Source organism: Phalacrocorax carbo, chromosome 1 (genome assembly GCF_963921805.1).
Source record: "Phalacrocorax carbo chromosome 1, bPhaCar2.1, whole genome shotgun sequence".
In the NCBI taxonomy this organism is placed as follows: Eukaryota; Metazoa; Chordata; class Aves; order Suliformes; family Phalacrocoracidae; genus Phalacrocorax; species Phalacrocorax carbo.
In genome coordinates, this window is record NC_087513.1 from 188,292,388 (window position 1) to 188,315,432 (window position 23,045).

The following is a 23,045-nucleotide window of genomic DNA, read 5'->3' on the forward strand; positions in this document are numbered from 1 at the left end:
ATTTGTGTGTGCAGCTATCACAGAGCTATGGAGTAATGGGTCCAAAAAGGGATTAGACAAATTCAGGGAGGGTAATAAACTCAGTCTGGACACAACCCCAGGCCTAGACAGCCTTTACGTTGCTGGTTGCTGGAAGCCAGGAGATGATGCCAAGTGGAGCCTCAGCCTCTACATTTCTCTTTCTTAAGGATCTTCCCTAAGGATTTTCTACTGGTCCCTGCTAGGATGCTGAGCTAGAGGGACCTTTGATCCGACTGTTCCTCTGCCTTCATGTTGTTATTTCCGTATGTAATTTGGGCACAAAAGTGAGAAATGAGCTTAGCTGTGCTCCTCGATCCCAGCACCATCTCCAGCATGCCCAGCGCATGTAGGCTCTGCACTCCTAGTGTGTGCTGGCTAAAGGCTCGCGGCTACATGCATCAAGGAGGAATTCATAAATCTGTTGCTGTTTTCACACTCCTGAGGTTCAAAATGTTGTCTTTGCCAGAAACAATAGCCTTTTTGTCTCACTAGATGGGAAGTGGGATCCCGCTGATTTGCTTTCTGCCACAGATGCTCCCCTCCGTCAGTATTTCACTCTTTCTCTGTGACGAGGTCCTATCCCTGCATGGAGTGATATATGAGCCAACGAACAGGCAAACTGTTTGCATCTGGACCGAGGTTCACGGGCCACTTCATGGTACGTTGCTGACATTTGTTTGCTTTGTTTACCGAAGGGTAGGAGCAAACACCCCATCCATGGGCATTTTGAAGACAAGCAGCTAAGCATATGGTGCAGTGAAATCCCCTCCTCTCAGAGGGGAGAAGCATGTGAGTAACAGACATTGTCTGGCTCCTGCTGGCAGAAGGTAGGGTGGTACATGGCCCAAGGAGACACACCTTTCTGTGCAAGCATAGGCTGCCGCATGTGAAGGTGGGGGGCAGCCAATATTCCATGTCCTGGGGTAATTTTGTTCAGAGACAGGGCTCAAAACTAGTCATTTGAGTCATGTTTCTAAACATAAACCATCCCTCAGACTTCCCTTTCCTACACCCAGGAGAGAGCTTCTATTTGTGCTTCTGACCCTTTGCAATGCTCTCCCCCTGCTCCCTCATCCTTCTGCGTGTCTCTCTCGCAGTCTGCCCAGACAGTTTCGAGACAAGTTCTCCTACTGCTGTCTCTGGGTGCTTGTTGGCTTTTCTTTCCCCCTTCCACTGACACTCTCCAAAAATATTAAAGTAACTGAGACAAAGAAAACTTGAGCTTTATGTCATTTGATATCCTATTCACGTAGGTTTTGTGCTGTGTCCTCCAGTTTCAAGTGCTTGGTTGCTATCTGTTTTGGGCCAGGACAGTGCTTCTCTGTTTTTTCATGTATGGTTTCCCAAGCATGGGGAGACATAGATCTAATTCTGTGTCTACTGCTTAAATTTTCCTTTCTACCTACTTTCAAAAGACATCCTGCTATCTCATTTCAGTGTGCTTACTGATGGCCAACAGGGAAGGGGACAATAAGGTATAACTGGGCACTGTGATATAAATTGAATTTCTTGAAGGTTTTTCTTTGGGCTTCAAATGAAGAATGGCTGAATTACTTGACACTTCAAAATAAATGAAGCTCGCTACCTTTTCCCAGAATTCAGAGCAATATTTTTTTTATCTGCTTTACATCAGGCCTTTCTGCTTCAGTCTGGCTGCAGTGAGGCTTTGATTTCATCCTCACTTGCATGCAGATTTTTCCTCAAAAAGCATGTGACCCTTTTCCCTTTTCACTTCCTCTTCAGTTTCTCTTCTTTAATCTATTTTGAAGTTCTGATTTGGCAGAGCTCTGCACAACAGCAAATGTGGAAGTTAGGACAAGGAGGCCTACAGCATCATGGGGACCAAGAATTATCAAAAGGAAATTAAAAACTGAAAGGGAAGTGCAGCATCATTAGTTCTGGGTACATTTTGGTGGCCAGAACAATGGTACCCAAAGCAATAGCTTATTGTTCTAGGTGAATTTGTGCTGTAACTGGTTCTGGGTGTAAACAGCTCCCTGCGTGCTATGTCCTTTTATATAGCATCATAAAAAAGCACATAATAATGTCAGTCCCAATCCTCCAAGCAGTCAGTATAGCACAGATTTCTACTTCTGATAAGGATCTACCTGGACTGGGAGAGATATCAAAAGCTCAGTTGTTTTGAAAAAGGCGACAATTTTTAAAAAGCTGGATGGAGGGTGGGTTCTCTAGATATTAAATAGTTGTACAAATTAATTCAAACAGAAAACCCTCCAGAAACTAGTTCATAATGTACAGCACATGGGTAAACAGCTAAACCACATGGAGCTCTCCTGCCTTGCTCCCTGCACATGGGGTAGCACTCTGACCAAACATGTCTTGTTGCAGGATTGGAGCTCAGCTAAACTTTATATAGGGGTGGATTTCATTTAAGCATGCAAATTTCACACACAAAACAAAACAAAAAAAAACAACACAGGAAAAATGAGCCTGTAAAAAAAAAAGTGTGTGAGGGTCCATACTTGTGGCTTCTGATCTGATTTGCTCAGTTTTACCAAGAAGTCTTTTTCATGAGTGCCAGTTCTGCAACCATTCCGCCTCTGCTCCTTTCTGGCTCATTCATCATCACCAGAAATAAAAAATCTTGCAACTGGAACTTAACAATTCCACTGCGAGGCATGAATCAGAAAGGAATCCAGAGTTCTCTCCTACAGCTCCATTAGCTCTGCAGTGCTAATAAAAATTACTTGTTGCTAGCAATTTTTTTGAGCAGAAAACAGCTTTGCAAGACTTCTCAGAAAGGGATCTGCTCTAGGCATTTAAGACTTCATTTGCACACTTATTTTCCTGTTTGTTATTGCACTTTACAATAGTTATTGATGGTGTGAAATATGTGAAGGTGTTATATGTAGAGCACAGCAAGCAGCATTTTGTGACTCTATATTTAATGAGTATTTCTGTCTGTTCTCGTGGGAGCATGTGTCGGTAACGCACAACGCAAGTCAAAAAGACTCTATGGTGCTCAACTCTTAAAGTACATTGCAAGAGCATATTTTCCTGCTTTATATAATAACGTGTAAAAGTCTCAATCTCAGAAACCGGGCATTGTTTTTCCTGCAGATAAAACCACAGTCATTCCGGGTTGCACGATACAAAGTGATGCCCAAAGTGACTAGGAGGTAAGATAGCCAGCTGAAAGTCTCAGTAGTGCAGAGGGAGCAGAGCGGACTAGCTTCAATCCACTGTGTCACCACTATGACTGACAACTGCTGAGCAGATTTTGGACTACTGAGGCAAAAGTCCCATTAAAACCAACAGAAATTTTGCCTGAGCATGGAATGCAGAGTAGGACTCTTTATTTGTTCACTAGGGGAGGAAGTAATGCCACAGTAAGAAAGCTGTTCTTGTAAGTTATTTATTGCTGAGTTTGTGGTTGGTTAGGATTTGTGCCAGGTACTAAATCACTGCAGGTCATGGAAATTTTATTTTTAAGCATTGCTCTTTTGGATGCCCCAAAAATTGCTTTAGCTGTGAATTATTCTGAAAGACCATGACCAATAAAAATGTGCGAACCATAAATCAAAGCCAACACATCCCTGCTGGAGGACCCAAGTATAAAGTAGGAAGCCAGAATCAGGACTACTAGGAAATAAGTTCCATTTTCTTTTGCAGGTACAGGTAAGTGTAAATACTGAGCCTAAGTTTTTAAAAGGGCTGCCTCGACTATTCTGCAAAATCTATAGGTACCTGCAAAAAAATTATGTTTATGTGCCCAAGCAACTTCTCTTCATTGTCTATGTGTTTTGCTTTCTTCTTCCCTCTGTTTTGTGCTCTTAGTTTATTGCATGTCCCCAGAAAGCCTGATTCCAGCTTATCTGTCCTACTTCTAATGCTGTTGCAAAGCAACCCACCTCGCCGAGTTCCAAGATGCACTAGAGAGGACACAACTGAGATGCTCACGGACTCTCTAGATCCTCTGCAGCTCAACTTTCTTCAGGTAAAAGCCGAACAGAAAGAGGAGAACTTGCCAGCAAAAAGTCCAAACACAGAAGGCAGTGGATGTTATACCCTTTCCAAGTTATTACTTCACTCAGTACACCCTGTTGCTCTGAGCAGCCTTGAGCCCATGGAAACCTGTCCAGGCAGGGAAGCACGCTACTGCTGAGAGGTCTGGATCTGTCTGCCAACAATCGACTCTTGTGTGAGTAAAGCATTTGCTAGGATTTTTACAAGGTGAGTGTTAGGAGAATCTTGCTCCTCCATTTAAGCACCTGGATTTTAGATGGTGGATGGAAATATTAAGTAATGTGAAAACAATTCTGTTCACATGATGTGTGTCTGTGGGTGGCAGTGTTCACACCTCCACCTAACAGCTTCCCTTGATGTCTCTCTTAGGCATGCTGGATTGTCCCCCTGAAGCACCTACCTTTTTCCACTGACTCACATGTTGAACTGACTGATCCTAGGGACACCCCCCAAATACAATCTCCAAAGTAGCGTGTTATACATAATACCAAAATGTCCCTTGTCGTATGACTGCTCTAGCCAGAAGTCACGGGAAAGAAAATACTCAGGTTGGTTTGTTCCATTTTTCCCTAGAAGCTGCTGAGCCAAGGTGGATGCTCCTGGGAAGACTATGACCCTCCATCTGTGAAGCTGTGTTGACAGTGTCTCCAAACAAGTGGTACTTTGGCATTTTCCCATCAACAGCTCCAGCCAGTGCTGGTCCAGAGTGGATCCCAACTCTGATCAGTTGGTATGAATCAACAAGGACATGTGATACATCATATCAGCTTCTCAGAGTCATTACCTACAATATTTGTTAGTCCTTCTTGAACAACAACACCATGCACAACCTTGAACAGGCTCTTCCCCACCTCCCATTCTAGGGACTAAATAACAACTTGCTTCTCTGCAGGAACCCCTGCACCTGCAGAAGCAAGGACATAGCCCTGGGCTGATGACAGGGAGTGCATTGTGAGGATGATGATGTGTAGCAGTTTAGCTATTTTCCCGGTCTTGTGACTGTCACACTGGTGATAGCAATTGGCAGAAAAGAACAGATTACAGCCCCATTGTAGCTATAGCAAACATCACTTTGGACACCTCTCCTCTGGCCTGTTCTCTCCTCCTCATTACCCAGCACGCTAATGTTAGTGTTTGTGTATGTACAATTTATGTTATGCTCTTGTAGCTGTCCAACAGAGGTGTAAAATTCCATATTTTCAATTAAAAATTTAACACATGCCCTTGTATAAGCAGCTTTTACAACCAAGCAGCACATGCAAAATAAATCATTACGTCAATTATTTTGTGTCTGTGCATGAGTTACTAAATGACTTTCTAGTCACAAACACCAGTAAAGGTGGAGTTTGTTTCCAAGTACTTGCTTTTCTAAATTGTCAGTGAATGGACTACTTGGCTATTGTTAAAGGCACATTTTGGTGCATTACTGGATTCTGGACTGCAAAGTTCTTCCTGCAGCAAAATCAAAGCCCCACAGCCTGAATTCAGCATAGCATTTAACATTAATATTAGCCTGAAGTGCAAGTATCTTGACCTTCACTGGGATTTTAGGTCTTCCTTAAATATCTACCAATATATAACATCTATTTCAAAGCAAGAATTCAGTCATCCGTACCTGAATGGGCTCCTTAGTCATGGGGTTTATGATCTCTTTCGGGGGCAAATCCCATACCAAATGCAAGGTTGGCTACTCTTAGTGCATGGCTAGTGATGGGGACTGTGTCACCTCCAACCACCAGGTATTGATCTCCTATTGCTTCATCCTGACAGCAGGAAATTCTACAGTCATAAAATGCTCAATCCCTACAACTCCCTGAAGTCAACAGAAAAGCTCCCATAGATGTGAAATGGACTCAAATAATGGCCTGGTCTCATGAGGTGCTAAGTGCTTCCATTTCCATTGAAGGCATGGATGTTTGCCCATTCAAAGGATAAATAGTCACCCTTATCAAGGATCAGCAAATAATTTTTTTATCATTTCAAAGATTGCCCAGTGACAAATTTTTAGTTTGGGTTTTTTACATGTATGAGTAAAAGGGAAATTGGAAAGGTTCTCTAAATTCTTATCTCAAAGCACTGAAAAGAGCGAGAGTATCACTTTCCAAGAACGGAGGATTTAAGTTCAGAAGGAATAATGCCCACCCCAAATTTTCAGGCCAGTTTCACTTCTTATGATGACCATAGGTTCTGTTTGGTTAGAGAGAAGAAAGTTCATCAGAAACACACAACAAAAGAAATAAAAACAAAACAAAACAAAACAACACAAAAACCCCACTAAAGAAAATATTAATAGAAACACTTACTTTATAAACTCTATGGACATTGCCTAATCAATCAAACTTGGAATACACTGAATTCAGCACGTTCACCATTTGGTTGGGGTCACAGGCAGAGCAGATATTTGTGAATGTCACAACATCACTGAAGAGGACTGTGCACAAATCAAATTCTCCTGAGGAAGAAGTTGGCTCTTAGACGTACATTTCTTCATAAAGGCTTCTATTCTTATTTGACTAAGTCAGTAACAGAATTTGACAAGACATTTCTGTAATTTGCCAAAATCCTATTAATTGGTTTAATAGCTGAAGAAAAGCTCCCTGTAAGCATAGGAAAGATTCCCACCTTTCTCTCTTTGGGAGGTGAATTACACTGATGTGTAGTGTGGACACCTCACTTCCAAGTTTCTTTTGACTCCCAAGCCTGAGTGTGCTAATATCCTCATCCATGTTTGGCAGATTTTGAGCCCTTTCTATTTTGCATCTGTTTAGAAAGTTATTTCTTCAGACAGGACTTTCCTGAAGTGCAAGTGCCCAGAGCCACAGAGAAGACACACTAAACAGCAGGATGGGACCAAAGGGAACTTATATCCTGTGTTGTGGAGGTGTGCTGTGGAGGCACAGACTGACAAGTTGGGGACTTGCTAACAAAATACCTCAGCTCCTTTCCCACTCAGCGATTTTTGCTGCCTAGGGAAAGCAGTGATCTGGGGAGGAGTGGGGAGCCAAGGGACATGGTGCATTGTGGAGTTGGGAAAGGTGAGGAGATAGATCTGGGCCCAGGAATTTAGGAGCACTCTTGTGCCTCCCAGTTTAGCCCTAATCAGAGAATCTCTCTGAACCCCTATTTTTAGTGAAGAATTGAAGGCATGAATTTGTGGCAGTAAAGCCAAATTCATGGTCACCATTTTGTGTGGTCAAATTTGGAAGCTCAGAGTTCTAATACAAATAAACACATGCAAAGTGGGCAGCAAATTGTGTGTACTAAGTAAAGATACCTCTGACTGGAGTAGCTAAAAACCTTTTGCTTAGCAAGTGTGGGATGGGACTTTCCTGAATTCATATATTCCAGATTGAAGACAAAGCAATACACACAGTACAAATGCCCTCCTTTCTTACTGTGAACCACTTCTACTTCTTCATAACATGGTTCTCTTTTGAAAAGCTGCGTACCAGTGGTACTCAGGCATGAATTTACGATGCAACTCTCATAGCTGGAGTTCCCAGGGAAGGCCTGTTCTTCGTGTGCAGCCATCTGTTCCCCATCATCATAGCTGCAAGGGTCCCTGATGATGCTTGTATGCTTTGGGTGTTGTAATTCATCATGTAGAGAAAAAAGAATACCTTGGGACTGCTCTGGTAAATACGCTCTTACAAAAGGAACTGCAAAGTTTAAGACGAGATATACTAGAAAAACTGTAAGCAGAGGAAAATAAGGGAACCTGCACTGCCTGCATCCACCTTTTTTTCCCTTCCTTAAGCTTATTTCTTAAGCTTCCTTAAGCTGACATGTTTCAGCAGCATGGCAAATGGCAAGTTCTCTGTCTTTTCTGCCTCCAAATTCTTGGAAAAGATCCTGAGGTCTTCCTTTTTTCTCTCCAGCTGGTTTGAAAGCTCTGTCTCTGCCAGGTGCCACTGGTTCATCAGGATAAGGTTCCTTGTGATGGCATGAGATGCAGTGTTGGGGAGTTGCATCTTCAGCTCCTCTAGTTCTGCCAAGCTGCAGAACTTGGGGAGCACAAATATGACAGGTACTGCATGGCCTCCATCCAGATCATCCATCCTTTAAATAAAAGCACGGGCCAATGACACTACCAGGACACACATTTTTCTCCTTTACACCTTCCCAACCCATGGATTAGTCTGTGATAGAAACAACACAATCTAGCAAGGCCTAATATTTTTTAGACACATCTAATAGTACTTGCCCCAACATACAAAGACACTCAGGAGGGAAAGCTGCAATAATAGGCTAGTATAAACAACCGACTAAAGCCTCCTGCACAGGCTGAGATACAGTTGTGGCTTCTTTTCATCATGCTCCCCCACAGTAAGAGCTATACCTTCCTTATTCATTGGCAACACTACACTCTCTCCTTGTTTCCATGCCCTTAGATGTAGACAATCAGCTCCCCTATGAATTTGGTTGTTGCACCTGGCCACAGAATAGGGGAAGACCATAACTAGCCATCTAGGAAGAGCTCTGTACACCCAAAAGGCTTGCTAGGAAACATATCATGCCTTTGTTGCAACCTGTCATCTCCAGTCCCTGCCCTGTGACACAGCAAATGCAGGACTTGTTTCATGGAGCAGAATCAAAGACACTTGGAAGGTTTTCCAGACATCACAACAAACAACTGTCATCTTTATGGAGAGTGGACAAGGTGTTTCAAAAGACACTGTTAGGAACAAGGATGGAGCTAACATCACTGTAGTGATACATTAATGAAAAGATTTTTTAATGTGTTCATTGGCAAACCATCTTTGTTTTCACTGAAATCAGCAATAAAGCTCTCACTGAGAGAAGCTACGACAATGCAAAGAGAATCCGATCATACCAGAAAATGACATTTAGGATCTTGGATGCTTGGGAATGGAGGGCACTAATAGGAAAAAAATCTCCAGAAGAGCTGATATTCTGTATGGCATTTCTTTTTCTATAAAACATATACTCACAAAAGCTTAAGTTGCTCAATTTTTTGTTTGTTCGTTGGGGTTTTTTCAATCTTCTCCTCTCCCTGCTTTCATTTCACAAAGACAGAAGTAAAAAGATACCTCTGAGCTTCAGGATGGACTGGTTTCTCCATGATTTAGATTACTTTTCTCCTTTTGCTTTGAGAACAAAAGTTGATCATACATTTCCTCCTGCCAAAAGTGGAGAAGGTAACTGGTAGATGGATGATGGCAAAATATTTATCTAAATAGGTCACTGGATTCCATATTCCTGATATGAACTTCTGAATATTCATATCTGCTTGCTTGATCCACAGCTGAAGGAAGAGAAGTTATTAATAAAGACTTAAAAATCTCTCTTTCAAAAGAAATGTAAGATAATGCTACAGTGTGTGTCTGCAGATATATGTGTGGATGGGGGAGACACGGGAAGACTGATATCATGGTGAGAGAGGAGAAGAAAAACAAAAGACACACTGGATGATGTGCAACCCTGTTTCTCATCCCCACTTTGGGAGAGAGGCCTGCTGGTACTATTGCCTTGAGGAAACCTCTCAGGGGTCAGTGTTTATACCAGCACTGTTGACACTGGCACTTAATGTAGGGACATCATCACACTTAATGCAAGGACAACATCACTCTCAGTTCCCTCTGTAGTCAAGGGATAAAGACAGGCACTCTAAAAGCCTGATGTGTGCTCTGAACTCCAAACCTGAGAGTGTTCTGGAGATCTCCATCGCCCCACTGACTATAGAAGGGTCCTTGGCTGACTGAACTCTTAACTTCTGTGCTTCAATTTCTGACAGATTTTTGACTCTGCAGATGCCAGACTTCTGCTTCAGTCTCAGCCCCTTCCCTTGGGAAACACTAATGGTGAAGATCACAAAGCCCTAGTCTCCCATTCCTGAAGTACATCTCACTTTGGGAATGCTAACTAAGCTGGTTTTCATTTTCCAGCAAGCATCAAGTCAATAATGTGGTGTTCCTTGATTTCCAATATCAGGTAAGAAAAATCCTGCAAAAAATACAATCAGTCTAACTACCTGCATCGATTTCACAGTAGGTTGGGACAATTTGTGCCAGGTCAGGAGCCATCCATAGACTTATTTCCCAGAAATAAAGGTTTCGTTCCATGTCCAAACCAAGTATACTGCCTTACTACTTCATCGAACACAGCACGGGAAGGAATTGCACAGCAGAATCTTCTGTCTTCGGCCTAAAGCTTCTCTGGATAAAAAAGGATTGAAAATAAGTTACAAGTTCTCTGTAAAAGAACATAACAAGACAAAATAGAGACCAAGGAGACAATTTTGAGAGGCGTAAGTGGTGTTGAAATGAACAAAAAAATGTCTTGCTGAAGGTGTTGGAGGCATTTCCGCTCTTTGTACCTTCAGAAATCTTCTTTATCTACAGTAAAGTGGTCCCAGTGCATCAATCAATAAAAAATTATTTTTATTTTTCACAAAATAAAATATCTTAAAAACCCTGATTTGTAGAAACTTGTCAAGCTTTTCCATGTGTTGATTTTTATGAGAAAATAGAAAACAGTTTTGTTTTCAGATTTTCAAGGAAATCTGAACTATTTCAGTGAACTTTCATTTTACTTTGCCTGCAGAAACGTTTTTGTTACACCTTTCATCAAAAGAATTAATTGAAAACGTGGCTATTTTATTTTGGTAAGGAAAGAAATACAAGCTAATGCAGTAGTTTGAAATACTTCTATGAAGCAGGCTGAAAGTTATTTTTTTCCAGTTCTTGTGACAACATGCACATACATTGTATTATTCTTGGTGAATGCAACCTTACCAAAGTAAAAGCAACAGGTTCATACTGGTGTGCCAAGATGAAATCTGCCTGCCTGAGCCCAGGTACTGTCACATGCAAATTAGCAATAACCAAATTAATTTTAATGTCCCAAAGTAAATACGAAAGCAAAACCTTAGTTATCATGTTGAAACTGCTCTCCGATGCCAAAATTCTGCCCACAACAACATGGTTTTATGGAGACTGTACTAAGTCCAGAAAACAAGTTTTGTGAAAATGCTGCCAGAAAAAGACCCTGCACATAATAATGCAGACGGGTTTTTTTTTTTATTGCTATACAAAAGTCCTTTGTATAGCACTGGAGGCTACCTCAGTGACTTGTGAGATGACACTTTCTTCATTACAAATATTCTTGTGAATACAGAAAAGGAGTAGTTGCAGTTCATGTGGCTTGGTTGAAATGGCAGTAACTTGGCTGCCTCAGCCCACTGAAATTCTGTGGCTGACCGAAATGCACTTATTTTCTAATTGCCAGTGGAAGAGTTCAAAAAGAAGGCAAAGACAGTCCCAAACAAACTGCGGAACTGTAGCACATCTGGGAATGTATATGAATATATGCTGTATATGAATTCTGTCATGTCCTAGATCCATGATCTTTAAAAGTGTGATCCTGTCTTTAGCCAGTGTACATATACATGTGTGTGTGAGTGTATGTACAGACACTAGTGGTGGTAGTAGACAGCCATCAGCAGTTCATATCCGCTAATAAGTTATCATCCTGATAAGGAACGAACTGTCTCTTCCTCTTCATCATCCTTCCAAACATCAGTGTCCCATCTGACACCATCTATCAAAGATGTGTTGCATTTTTTTCACTTCAGACACTTCTCTGGAAAGCTAACTGAAAACAATTCTTGTCTCCTCCTCTGGTTGTATAAGCAGCCGCAGCAATTATATAACTGCTGAAAAAACAACCTCCTTTCAGGACAAAATGTACACAGAATAATTGAAAGAAACAAAAGGACATCCAGAATATGTATTTTTCCAGAGCAGCTAACCCAATGCACCCAACCATACAAATAAAAGTTAAGCAAAAGCTCTACTACAATCAGAAGCAAATAAACCCTGCACATCACGGTCTGGCTGCATTTAGACAAGAAAACCTCTCCCACCAAATCCAAGCTCTGCAATCCTTGCATAAATCAATGACATCATCTTTGGTGACTCACTGCCTACAATATTTATATTCAGCAGGCTGTCTCCCTTGTGGGAAAGTGTCTGTACTGCTGAGACCCATAGCTCATTCTGATCCTTGTACAGGAGGTAAAGAGGATGTTCTCTCACCTTGCCTTAATTTCACACACTTTTGCACAATATCCCAGGAGGGTTACATCTCTCAATTTCACAACAATGTTGAATGGTTCTTTGTCTCCTGAGAAGCTTCATCTTGTGCTGTCTAGGGAATAGCGTACAGAAGAACATATGTGAGTGTGCTCATGTTCCTGTGTATGACATGAATCATCTTGGTAGACCGTTATAACATGATACACTCAGATAACATGAAGGCTGAAAGATAAGCACTTACTAAACATGAGGTGGCAGCGGTGCATGCAGTATTCATTTTGCTTCAGTCTGTGAAAGAGTGATGATGCATTCTTTCATTACATGCTCATACACCCTTTCTCAAATACTCTCTTACACATTTTTGTTATGTTTTCCCATTATCCAGGATGGTCACCCCAGGCTCCCTCTATAGTCAATAAGAAGAAATAGGCATTTCTGCAGTGTAATTCGTCTCATCTGAAAATAGATGTCTAAAATGTGACAGCTGAATCACACTTGCGAAGTACCCTTCAGTCATTTACACCTGTATAAAATACAGCCACTTGGCTTGATTTAGCTCACAGACAATTGTCCTGCATGAATGGCAAGATAAAGGACAATCTAACTCGTCCATCTCTATTCCTCTTTAAACTTCAAGGCTGTAATGTGTGTTATCTCTGAGATATTTCTGGTAGATGAAAAAAAACCTCCAAACTGGCAGAGAAAATTGTAAGCAATTTTCCTCATTTCTGTAAATCATTGAATGCACCTCATTATCTTTATGAAAGGCTCCATTTTCTGAATTTGTGTCCATTCTGGTTTTCCTCTTTGGGCTGTTAAACTTCTGCAGCACACAGAATACTATGTGCTTCTCCCCCCCTTTGCACTTCTCTTCTCCTCAATTTAAAATTTCCATTGTCACTTCACTGTTGAAGAACTCTCTGGCAACAGACTCCAGGTTACCTAACCTGATTTAAAAGCAGTCACAGCTTTGTATTGTGGCCTAATGGTTTAAGTAAATTATTCTACATCACATCATGCCATTTTTTTTACATTTATTGATGAAACATCTTTTCTCTTCTCCCTCTGGCTCAACCTGCATTTTTGCTGCTACCTAGCTCATCAACAGGACTGTTGAGTATGAAATGTGCCATATAAGGGACAATTATAACCAATTTAATAATGATTTATATTCCTGCGACTTGGTAAATCTCGAAGAATTTTAGTCAAGGTATAACGATGCCAGATTTACACCAGAAGAACCAAATTCAACATCTGGCTCAGAATTTCATCCACAGTAAAAACTGTAAAGCTTCTGTGTGCATGTGCTAGAGGGGGTGGAAAGTGCAAGAAAACGGGTGTCTTTCTGAAATGGAAACACCAGGCAATTTTATAATTATATTACTAAAAGCTGGGAAAGCAAGTTTTGTCTCCCACACCCAACATAAAATTATAAACCCCAAAATACGATGTTCATCTGACCCTTTAAATGCTATCTCAATTATTTTCTGTCTATGGTATTTATAGAGTATCTGTCACCGCTTACAGGCACCAGCTGCATAACCACAGCTATTTGGATATGATCAAGTTAAAGCCATAGCACTAAGAGCAGCAACTATTTATTTCTATTATGATTCCACTGCCCACAACAACATGATGCTCACAGTAATACATACACACATCCAAAAAATAAATCCTGATCTTCAAACGAACAGCCAGTGCTGTCTCTTTGCAAGTGGATGGGTCTTAAACATCAACCAAGATCTGAGATCTCAGGCACTTTTAAGAACAGATAATGCAAATCATGTGTTGGATCCAGTGCAGAACATTTCTAGACACACCCAGGTATGGCTCACAAGTAGCTTAGGCTTTGTTCATACAGTCTCTTCTAGCTTTGATTGCCCGGGTAAAGGGAATACCATTCCCAGCCTGCCCAAGAAGTGTGTCATCACCCTACCTACTGGTCAGATTTTCCAGTTTTGCTGCTTGTGAACTGCTCCCCACGTATATCATCCAAAGCCTGGCATGGAGAAACACACTGCCATTTCAGAGGAAAAAAAATAGGAAGGAGAGGGAGGAAGCTGGAGTTGAAACATTGAAGTATTTTATATTATGGATCCCTGCATGCGACTACACTTCCTCAGAAGGTGTCCTTTATTCACAGGTTTCCTTGAAGCAAGACTGTCAGGGCATGCCTGGCCAGGTGCAGTGCACATACATACATTCTGTCATACCTGACCTACAAAGGCCTCTCCTGGCAAAACAGGAGTGAAGAAGCATTACTCTGTCTGTCCTCCTTTCCACACAAAAAGATGGTGCATTCATTTCAGAAAGGTGAATACCCAGATTTTTTTTCAGAGCAGAATTTCATAGCTTTTCCAAAGTCCTACAGACACTAAAATTATCATGGGCTTATCAGCTGCTGGTGAAATCAGCATACTACCTGTTTGACCTAAAAGATATGTCTTGAGCAAAGATCAGAAAATAACCTAACCTACTGGATGAGGCATCCCCTTTTATTTGCTTTGTGGAGTTTTGTATTTATATTTTGAGATACGACTAATGAAAACCAAGGCTAGTTTGGGGCAAGCCACATAGAAGTGCTGCCTGTCTCTCATGACCTTTGGTTGTCCACAAGGAGAAACAGAGAGGGCTGTTGATCTTGTGTGTGAATTCAGAGAACAAAGCACTGCCTCTTCATGCAGAGATGCTATGCTCTCCATTAGCCTGATCAGTGGTGTCCATTTCCCCATCACTTTGTAGGGAAAACCTCTAGGACAGGCTTGAAGGCACCTGAACTGACTGCTGCATGAATGAATGAACAAAGTCTGTGGAGTTATTCAGGTTCTGGAGGCAGATAAATATACCTGGTCAGCTGAATAACTGCAGACTCGGTTCGGTCCATTGGCTAGATCTCCATTGCCTTTCACGGGAGCTTAGACATCTGACTTATGTATGGACACTGACATATAGACACCTGAACTTAAGTGTCTACAGTCTGAATCTGAATGGTGGCTACACGTCACTGCTTAGTTTTGCACAGGCATGCTGGTGCCCAGTGAAGCCTATCTGTAAGACGACTGATTAGATGTAGCCATCTGGAAGTGTCACTTTGGCATCAGCGGGAAAGGCCTGGGACATAGTCTAGTGCAAAGGTGGTGGGTAGATGTAGATTATATATACACGCCCTTTGCATGTCCTTTCACCAAACCCAGGCAAAAGACCCTGTCATCTGCAGGAGAAATCCTCACAGGGCTTACTCTGTGAGACGGGAAATGATTCCCTCTTGCCCTCAGAGAGAGGCTACAGGCAGATCTGCCATGATCTGGCATCTTGGTATGACAGCAAGGTCTGCCAGGAGGCACTGGGATAGATGTCAGCACTCTCTAAGCCACAGAGAAGCAGCAAACTGTCTTTATTTAGCATGCTACAGGCTTCCTAAATCAGTAACATCACAGCATAGGTCACAACATACACAGCATAGGTCTCTGAGGTGTTTTTGATTCTTGCCTGGGTTCTGAAAAATATAGAGGATGATGACTTCAGGTAACATACAGCAGAAATCATCCAATCCACTTCCCTCTGAAAATGATCCCGCCAGTGATAGGGCTGAACACAGGAGAACCAGAAAGCAGGGCCCAGCATTCTCTAAACTTCCTGATTTTATAAATGCAATTTCCAAGGAAAAATAAAGAAATTGAATCAATCCCCGTCAAGAGTTCTTTGGAGTGGTGGGCTGAAGGGAACACAGGGGACATGCAGGGGTTCCTCTGTGCTTTCTCTAGGAGGTATGGTTCCTCAAACAGAGATGCAAGTGGAAAAAAAAAAACAAACATGAGAAAATAAAATTTAGTCCTTTAGCCTTATCTCTTCATGTTTATTTATCCTAAGCATTTTCAACTCAGTGCAGAGCTCTCTCCTCCTCCCCTGTTGATGCAGAAGATCCATAGATGCTCTAGATAAGAACACTAGGCAGAAGGCCACATACAATTGTTCCTCAGAGCTCGTGCGTAGCCTGCATCCCTCTCCATCTTCTATACTTGAGCAACTTCCAGAGGAGCCAGAAAAGAACCTGGCCCTGGTGTGTCAGATGCTACAAAAACCTGCATAAGAAAGCATCTCCAGCCCAGTGGGAGCAGGCAAAGGCTGGGAAGAAAAGAAAGATGGCATGAGTTTAGAGGAGGGGTTAACACCAAGGTTTCAAAAGTAGGCTTTGGATATCCAGTCTGAAATACTTCACGGGACCCGATCACCAAGTATTTTAAGCTGAGTACCTAAAATCGCTAGAAGTTCTGGAAAACCTTGACCTATACCACCGCATTATGATAAACAATATTTACCTTTACACAGGGAACATTCAGTATTGAATGCTCATCTCTTAGTCCCCTTTCCTACATTAAAAGTCACTCTTATCTACCTAGTGAAACTCCTGATAGAGACAGGTCCTGTTGCAATTGCTTTCTAGATCTGAGATACTAATGGCATAAAGCAGCCAGTAGTAAATTCAAATATCTTCCCACTGCAGCTACTGAGGTTGATCTAATTCACAATCCTTTCCTGATGGCTCTATAAGCATAATCAAAGCAGCACAAAAAATACAGGGAAAGGGACAGAGGTATATTCAGGCTGCCCACAGTGTGCTTAAATATGATTCCTTTCCATTGGATTTGAGTAGATCTGGGTAGTAGGCAGGCTGAATGGCAAGTTGCTCTGACATACCATACATGTTGCAAAGAAGATTTACAATTCATTTCACCTAGCTAAGTGAAATAGCTAAGTGGATAGCCAAGTCATGCATGTAGCCAGAGCTAATTGCCTAGAGTCCATTTATAGACTGTGAGAGAAAGGTATTTTCAGAAGGTGAGTCCCCATCCTACCCCAGAGATCAATAGCTTGTATGAATGCTGTCAGCCTCCGGTGACTGCACAGGGAGCCAAGGCATGCCTTATCCTAGATGCGTAAGTGTTTAGATGGTAAGAGTCATCTCAGCCAGCGTTATATAGGTTGAATATGAGCCCGTGTACCCCGTCCAGAAGAGTTCGCTTGTATGCATTTCTTTACGTCTAATAGAAAATGTTTATATCAGTCCATCCTCTTCCTCTGCATCCTCTTGTATTTTGGCTACATCTGACATTACATTTCTCTTCCTGTTCTCCTGACATTAATGCAGCAAGGCACTACCGGAGAAATACAGTTATACCGGGGGAAGAAGGAGGAATAATACACACTATGTGCAAATCCATTTCAGAGGCTGAGAGCAGAAAATCAGAGCACAGGCAGAACAGCCTGAGTGTTTCTGGCCTGCTTGCAGGCACAACACAAGTAAACATCTGAAAGACAAAACTACTATCAGCTCAGCATAGAAAGCAAGCTGCCAGATCCAGACAAAAATGAGTGTGAGGCCCAACCTAAGCATGTATGTGCATGCTGAAAAGAGCCAGAAAATCTCTATGAATGTCACCATCCACTCTGGTTTGATATATGGGCCCCAGAGGCCAAGAACTTGACTCTCGGATCTTTTTTGTGCAAACTGTGACATCTCAGACTCACATCAAGAGCTTTCTATATGTTTTGGCTCAATATCTGCTCCCAGTTATGTTGGTGGAAGGAACTTCAGATTCACACCAACCTAACAGAGTTTATTTTGCCATCTGTCTGTGTTTAGCCTTCATATTAATAATTAAGGCAAGCAATGCATATTGGGATGCAAATTCTTTCCTGAGGAACAGAGCTGTGTGTCATGCAAACCACCTAGTAGCCACTGAAACTGCAGTTTCAAAAATTACTAGTGAGAAAGCTCGCCATTCATTTTTCCACAAGTATCAGCATTTCTAGGATGTCCATTGCCATGGGCCTGTTATTTAAAATTTCTGCTGAACAAGAGCATGCCCAAAAAGTAATGGGCTCGGTTAATAACATGCTGTGAACTTGTGAGGGTTTTTTGAGCTATAAATGTACTTTCTGCGGTCTGTTAATGAAATCATCCTTCCTGTCAATGAAACAGGGCCGCAGAGAGGCGAGTTGCATGAGTTTCCCCTGATGGAGTTTTTCCCAGCCCACGCCACAGTGCAGGGTTATTTGCACCGCGCTCAGGAAACCCTTCCAGTCAACAGCCACCTCCCTTGAAAGGATCATCGGCGTTTAGTGTGGCCTTGGCTCACAGCTTTCCTCCACCCGAGAGAGCAGTGGTGGGTCAACATCGAGCCAAGGAAGGACTCTGTCAGCCATTTGCCGCTTTCTAGCACAGGTCGTCCAAATGTGCAAGTCTGGTTTATGATACACAACACATGAAATCCCAGAGGGGAAAGGTGAACCTGGCAATTGGTAAAGGCATTATTAATCTCACAGACAAATGCATCTGTCACCACCGATGTGGGATGTCTTTGCCTCTTCTGAGTTGTTTCCTGATTTACACTGAGCACAAGCCGCTCAACTTCTATGGGGGTATGACTCAGCACTGAATTTTGGCACAGGCTGCTCAAAATAATTATAATGGTGAAGTGCAGAGCTGTGGGGGCCCCATTTCTGTTGATAATCCTCCTCACCACGTCATCAGATTTTAGCCCCCTTTGGCTCCATTACAAAAGTCCCCATCCAGGACCAGTGCTTCTCTTCTGGAGGATAAAATACTTACTTGAGTTTTTTCCCAGGTCTCTTTGCCGAAGTCCTCTCTATAATAAGAGATTTCAGACAGGAATTGATAAATCCATACTAAAGGAGGGAAAACATTAACATATTATACCTCATGGAATAAAAAGGGAAAAACAGAGCTCTTGAAATGGTAGTTAAATTGTAATGGCAAGTCTCTAAAGAGAACAACAATACCCTCATTTTTTTGTACAATTAGTTTTTTAATAGCTCTGCTCATTTTGACCCCCAGTCCTGAATTCTTCACATCAGTAATTCAAGTTTCCATAAAGAAAACATAGTAAATTCTGAAGCCACAGTGTAATTAAAGACAGTTACAAGAAAATAATCTCTGGGTAATTTGAATCCTTTTAGAACCAATATGGCTAAACTATTGACAGAATAAAGAGGGGAAATTAATGGATCTCATATCAGACTTGAGTGAAAGGCAACTGTTTTGTTTGGGGAAACCACACAGCAATTGGCATTTAAATCTGACTTACAAAGCTTGCTATTGAATTTTTTTAAAGTGTTCTCTCACCGCATATTTTCATCTTAAACAGCAATACTGAAGGAAGCTTACCATGCTTTGCCTGTCTGCTTGCAGCTTCTGCAAGGCAGGTGCTCTCAGCTCTTTGCAGCAACCAAGTTGCTCCTGCTTGTTGCTGTTCTGGCACACCAACTGTGAGTTTCTTTTCTTCTTTGTTTCTTTTTTTTTTATAGTACATCAGTTTTGAATATCTAGAGGCCATGGTATACAGGACTGAGTGATCCACAGAGAAATCTAAAACCCAGCATTTGTCTTCTTACATATCCTTTCCCAGGTGAGCAGGGCATACTGCTCTGAAGAAAACAGAGAAAAGTATTTTTGTAGGTCTGAGTCTGAACTAAGTGTTTCAAGGTGAAAACATGAAGTTGCCCAAGAGATGTTGGGGGACTGGGTGTCATTTCTAATAGAACAGCACCAGTTTTGAAATCCATAGATTCTGGAAGTTGGCTGCTCACTTTGAGTGCTGCTGTTAAGCCAGCTCAGGTGTTGTCCATCTGTATGCATCTCAGGGTATGTCCAGGCAACCAAGTGCAGTCCGTTGCCTGCCCTGCCTCTCAGCTGACGAGGTACTCTCCACAAATTGCATACCAGCTGCACCTGGCAAGTCCTGCTGATCTTTGTCACTGTAAGGCATCATACATATGAGAAGTAGAAAGACCAAATAGTGTGTTTAAAAAGGCAATACTTGCACTGAAACTCTTAATCCTGAGATCTCTCCTAGGTTATTTCATTTCTTCCCATCTTCTGTTTCCTTCAGCCCCCTAAAGTCAACAGTTGAGCCCCAGGTCTACCATAGTGAAGGAGATGATCAGACTCTGATCCTTCATATCTCACTTCAGGGTAGAACAAGTCTGAAATCTCCTGAGGAACTGGAAGTGCAGTGGGATGTTGCCATAACAGCTTGTCTGTGGAAAATGACATGTTTTCATGTGCAAGCATCCCCTGAAAGAGAGGCACTTTTGCAAGAGCCCTTGGACATACTTATGTGAATAGAAGAGCAGCAGCTGTTCTCATATTCACATGACGTTCATAGAAATTCTGTTTCTGTGAGTAATTGCACTTCCAGGAACATTATCAACAAATCCTTAAGGCCCAGGTTCAGGTTACATGGGAGCATCAGTAACAACAACAGCCCTGCAGGAAGACAGCAGCACGGGCTGCGGAAATCTGACAAAGGTGTGTGACAATTCTTTCTTTCAGAATTATGCCACTCGAGGGTGTAGGCTTAGTAGGCTTAGAGGCCTACTTAAAGCAACTACTTAAAGCAGGCCTCTCTGCTTAGAGGCAGAGAGACTGGGCTAATTCTGGACTTCTCGTGAGTCTACTTTAATTCCTAGAAGTGGAGCTGTGTCTGCTCAAGCTTGGCTCCAGACCATCTTTTCCAAAAGCAGTCAGGCACCAGTGCAATTGTCAAAGTCACCTAACTCCCATCGATGCTAGTTACGTGCCTTTTGAAAATCCCACTAAGGGCAACTGCAAATCTGGCCCCGAGTATACTCACTTCAGTTTATTCAGCTGTAATTATGGGTCAGCTCTGCTCACACTGGAGTCCTTCCACTGAACTGCTCACTTTCCTGGCAGAGCAAAGACCTATACCATTAAGGTGAGGGGGGCAAAGATTAATTCTGCATATTGGAAACCGAAAAGTGAAGCTATTGAAGGGTAAGAATGTGATGAATCAGTTCTCTACAGTGAAGTGATACTAAAGATAGCTCTAACTTAGGAACAGCACAGAGTATTTTATTGTTGATTAATCCTCTTTCCCCTTTGCTGTTCCCCATACAAGTATCTGGAGACAACTGTACTGTGTTTGTCCGTTAACAAGGATGCAGTGTCATACATCAAACCACAAGGAATCCCAAACTAAGAGCCTGCGGGTGAGCAGTCCCAGCGCTGATGTTATACCTGGGCCGTATTAATGCAGGGAACCTCATTAATCTGAACACTTTGGGACTGTACAACCATCTGAATCAATGAAAGCTCCCATTGCTGATGTGTAGTCATAACCAGTGCAAAGACTGTTTTTTTTCTGTAAATGAGCATTTTGGCATAAAACAAAGAAAAAGAACTCAAGCAGTTTTGAGTGCATGCACTAAATATAAACACACCCCTGGAAGACACAGGAGCAGCTGATGCAGGAGCAGGTTATCTTTTGACTAACTGAGCTACTTGGATTAGCAAATTGTGGAATAACAGTGTTACAGGCCCCAAAAGTTGGAAACCTCACCTATTGATTCCCCTGAGTCTTGGAAGGAACTTCAGAATCAGGTCAGAAACTATTAGCTCAGGCCTATCTCAAGATTGAACTTCTGAATCTGCAAATCCTCTGCTTATGATTTTTAATCCACCTTCACAATTTTTTTTGTGCCTAAGAGTGCATTGTTTCTGGCAATGGCATTACTTTGTCCATTTGTTTCCAGACACAGTCAGAGGCAAGTGGTCAGCTTCTTAGACATGATTTACTGAGGTCTCAGTGTCTCCTATGATGTCATGCTTATTTATTTCCTAAGGAAATCATCTCCCTGGAAGAATAAACTCATTTTAAAAACTAATGTTAATTGGAAACTGCCAAACAAATGCTTGTGAATTAAAGAGCCTAGAAGTGAATAACAGATACACACACCGATTTTCTGTTGATGAAGCAGGACAAAACACTTCCCTTTCCCTTTCATCCCCAGTTCTCTTGCTGATCAGAGAAATAGGAGGGCTGCAGAATAGCTAGGAATGAACTGCCACCGTGTGGCCAATGGACAGTTTTAGCTACCTTTCTAGAAATCTCCTTCAAGAGCTGTTGCTTTAAGACAAGTGACAATCCCCTGCACTTCCTAGTGAAAGTTTTCCACTTGATCACACATTTCACTTTGGCGGCACTTGCAGTGCCTCCCTAGCATTGGCCCTAGGCTTCTTGGTGAGGTCTTGCTCCCTTCTCAGTCTCACTTTAATAAAAGGGTGGGATAATTCACTTTTAATCCCATAAATTATTTTTATATTTTCTCTAATAGGTCACCTTATCTTCTGACAGGGGTCAGGATATCATAATCACTGAGCCATTCAGGTGATGATACCTGGTCTTGCCTTAAAAAAGATGGATAATTTTTTAATATTACAAGCCTGTTAGTAGAAAACTTTTTACCATGCACTAAATTACTGCTAATCGAGTAAGAGACTCTACCCACCGCTTCTCAGCCCGGTCTGAAGCAGCTGGGTTCATATGTTCTGATTTGCCCTCAAAATTCTTTCAGCACAACCTGTTTTTCTAGCCATTAAACTCAAGATAAGTGAAGAGTCATCCCACTGACTTGATACAACTTGGTTCCACTTTACCACGGGCATAACTCAGAGCTACAGGCTCAAAAGGTGGCAAAAGCCCCCTCAACACAGCCTGCTGTACTTGGCCAGCTTCATGCTGCTTTCATCTCCTTGTGGACCTGCTCCACTGCAGAAGCAGAACAGGCGCTCTCCTGAATTTGCCCAAGCAGAACTACAACTGGCCCTACAGCTGTGAAAATTCTGAAGACATCCACTAGGTGCTAATCTAATATTTTTTATATGCCCCATTCAGTGTGGAGCAGCAGATAACTATGTATCTTTGCTATGCATTACCTTGGAGGACTTCCTGCATTTCTTAATGCGGTGCTGACACCTTCTGCCTTCTGCCTTGTAACTTTATGGCACCAAAAGATTCAAACCAGAGTGGACATCTTGTCCAGCTGCCAACTTCCCATTAGCTGCTTATATTTCTTCTGTTTCTGCCAAAGATGCTTGCAACTTCAGCTCACTTATGTGCATTATGATTACACCGAGTTGCTCAACACGAAAGGACA

General features: G+C 42.0%; 1 pseudogene; it reads right to left on the reverse strand.

Moving 5' to 3' along the window:
* Nucleotides 1-4,552: 4,552 nt before the first annotated feature.
* Nucleotides 4,553-19,423, reverse strand: LOC135312725 (guanylate cyclase soluble subunit beta-2-like; annotated as a pseudogene).
* Nucleotides 19,424-23,045: the final 3,622 nt, after the last annotated feature.